At 37.0% G+C, this 3558-nt stretch overlaps 1 pseudogene; it reads left to right on the top strand.

The window, feature by feature from the left end:
• The first annotated feature begins 496 nt into the window (after nt 1–496).
• On the top strand, nt 497–2943 carry LOC141703864 (receptor-like cytosolic serine/threonine-protein kinase RBK2; annotated as a pseudogene).
• The last annotated feature ends 615 nt before the right edge of the window (nt 2944–3558 follow it).

Genomic DNA, 3558 nt, shown 5'->3' with positions numbered 1-3558 from the left:
TAGTCATTCTTATGTTAAGGTTAATATTTAAGGTATCAATTGTTATGTTAGAAGTGGAAGCTGTGTTGCACTTGCACCTGGTTGTGTATGCTGTTACTTTTACTCTTTAAGCTGAATTTTAACTTTTGTTTAGTGCATTTGACAGTTCTCATAATTGTTATCCTCGAAAATGTCACTATTAATTGTTGTTAATTTAGTTTTGAGGTATGGATAAAGAAAAGAAGATGTATACTCACCAACAGGGTACTTGAGGGACTCTCAGATTCCGACAGTGTCTCTACGAAAGAGAGCACTTCAGATTTGATATCAATACTTCTCAAAAACCCCTTCTCGATGGGCCGGTATTGTGCAATTAATCAAAACTAAGTCAAAGAGACACATAGGCCCCCTGCATCCTCTTAATCTTTCTAGAAGATTTAGCAGTAGCATGAAAAACACATGCTAGCAAGTCCCCCCACTGAATCAGATTTGAACTATTTTTAAGCCTCATTGGAAGAATATTACCCTCTCGCAACTTCAATCTGCTACCAACAATTTTCCCCCAGAGTCAAAATTTTCTTGTCAGTTGAGATAGTGACAGTGCATGATATGCTGAAATTTTTTAACTTAACCTGATTTTTGGGCTATAGAAAACCTGACTGGAAAGGGAGGTCAGGCTGAAGTTTATAAAGGATGTTTGCGAGATGGCCAGTTTGTTGCAATAAGAAACTGACTAAAGGGTCTCCTCAGGATTGGATAGGAGACTTCCTAGCAGGGCCATGTCAACCATCCCCACGCTGCCAAGTTGATTGGTTATAGGGTCGACTGAGTCGTGCACCTTGTTTTGGAGCTATCTCCTGATGCTGGATTGGTAGAAACTTATCTTTGGTCTTTTAGAGTTCACGTTTCAATTGAACTTTGCAAAGTGCAAATGTGGTTTTGTCTGTTGACATTTAACATCAGGAATAGTTTACAGCTTAAAATAGAATATTAGAATGGGGTATTAGGTATAAGGTTGTCAGGGGAACAGCTGAAGGTCTTTTTTATCTTCACGAAGGTGGTCAAAGAAGAATCATCCACAAAGATATCAAGGCTGCAAATATATTGCTTACAAAGGACTTTGAGCCTCAGGTACCTTCACATTTAATCTCGGTGGCCTTTCTAGTTCAGTTTTTATCAATACATATGTGGTAAAACGGCATATTCTGAAATGTTTTTTTTGTTTGCTTTTTGTATAATACGAATTCAGCTTTTTTACTTGGGTTTGATCAGATTTTCCAATATAGTTTCACTATTTTAATACAGATTTGTGATTTTGGGCTTGCCATGGCTCCCAGAGCACTGGACTCATCACACAGTGACAATATTTGAGGGCACACTTCGGTTCTGTTAGAATAATATAAGATCCTGGAAAGGGCAATTCTTTACCACCTTTATATTTTAGAGTAACCGGTTCCTTCACATGGTATCAGAGCTCAGGCTGACAGAGGACTCAGGTTCGATCCCCGAACCGGCCACCCCAATATTTCTTACAATTTATGAGAGACACGAAAGGCAAATTTGGCATTTTTCGTTTCCTGAGTTTTAGCCCCAATTAACAAAGGGCCTGAGAAACTTTCTGGTTAAGAATCAGGTATAGAACCAATGGGCAACACTTGGTTGTTACAAGTTCGAATCCGTTATTATATTCATCTCCAAAGATGTGCGCCCGTGATCTGCTCTTCGACCAATAAATGGGCTTTCGAGTGAGGGGGAGTGTTAAAATAATATAAAATAATGCCCTAAAGATGGGCGTCGGTGTTCCACTCTTCGACCCATAAATGGGCTTCATTTTAGATGAGCTGGTTACTCAACGAGGTTCGTTGGTTACTCAACATGTTCGTCTATCTGTCTACTTTTATACAGCCTGCTCATTCATTCAGAGGGTTACTCAACAGGTTCGTTTATCTGTCTTCTCTTCAGAGCCTGCTCATTCTTTCTGAGTGGTATATCAGTGGATGTAGGTTTTATTACTTATTCATATAATTATGAATTCATAATTTCGAAGCTATACTGCCCCTGAGTTCTTGATGTATGGCATAGTAGACGAGAAAACTGATGTTTTCACATTTGGTGTACTGCTAGTGGACGTCGAGCTTTGGATTACTCACAACAAAGTCTTGTAATGAATATCTATAGATAATTATTAATTATACGGCCATTAAGACTTAATGTGTTCATTACAGGCAAAGCCTTTGCTCAAGAAGAATGACATAAGAGAGCTTGTTGATCCTTTACTTTTTGACGACTACAACTCCCTACAGATGAACCTCGTAGTTTTATCTGCCTTTCTGTGTGTGCAGCAGTCATCTATCAGGCGTCCTCGAATGAGTCAGGCACATACTGATCCTTAACTCAAATAAATCATTAGTAAATTCCAACAAAGTAAGATCAAAACTGCAGTAAACTTCGTTGGATAAAAATTTAGTACTAGATAGTGATCTCAAGGAGATGTATGAAAACAATATTCAGTCTTTTCATTTTATGTAGAATCTAGTAACTGTAGGACTAGGGATGACATACTCATTTCCCTTGCAGATATTACAGATTTTGAAAGGCGACCATATGAGCTTGGAGATGGTGAAAAGATGTAGAAAGTCATCATATTGGAAGAGGTACTCTGAAGAACTTTTTGATGCTGAGAATCATCATCTTACCGCATTTCGGAACTCAAATGTTGTTAACAGGCCTAAACAGAGGCCTCTGCAGATGCCTCTGCATGAATGGCTTGTTTGAACATCATATTTTTTCTGGCTAGCTATCAAAAACATATTTTATAGCCCATGCCAAAAGTCCATAGAGTAAATATCCAGGTAGATATCAAAAGAAGTATATATCTATTTTTGGTTGAGTAGATGATGTTATCTTTAATATTTATATATTACCCTAATAGATCGAACCACTTTAGTTAATTATAGACACAATCAGGCATTCAATGACTTTGTTCATGTAAATAGTTCAATACTTGATGATAATGTTGTCATTTGTAGGTCTGTAACATACGTTTACATGATGCACGTACATTTAATATCTAATGCTGCAAGTTGTTTATTTTATTTCCCCGGAACTCATTATCAGTACTTAATCTCGATGCGAGTTAGACTCATGACTGTATTTATCTGAAATAAGTGTCATTTTAGAAGCTTTAGATTTCGATGATCACAAACTAAGTCAATGAACACGTAACTAGCCCAATGGTTACAAAAGGCTGATAAAATTTTGAAACTCCGGCATGCATTTGTTATTAGTCCATAGCATCTTAAAAACAAATTGACGGACAATTGCTTGGTCTTCTGTCTTTAGTTTAAGGGAAAGCTGAAGAATACGGTTACCATTTACCAACTTTCTCTAAAGGCTGAAGTTCACCTAAACTACTTCCTCCTAGAGTTTTAAAAAAGGTTGAAGTTCATTTTTTATATCCGTACAAGCTAAGTTTTTCTAGCCTATATTTCTAACAATATCTTAAGATGGAATTGAGAACATAAAGAAATAAATTAAAACTACTTTGTGGTAATTTACTTTGTGGGTCAGAGCAAATTC

This window comes from Apium graveolens, unplaced genomic scaffold, assembly GCF_009905375.1.
Source record: "Apium graveolens cultivar Ventura unplaced genomic scaffold, ASM990537v1 ctg713, whole genome shotgun sequence".
Lineage (NCBI taxonomy): Eukaryota > Viridiplantae > Streptophyta > Magnoliopsida > Apiales > Apiaceae > Apium > Apium graveolens.
This window is presented reverse-complemented; position numbering and strand designations above follow the sequence as displayed.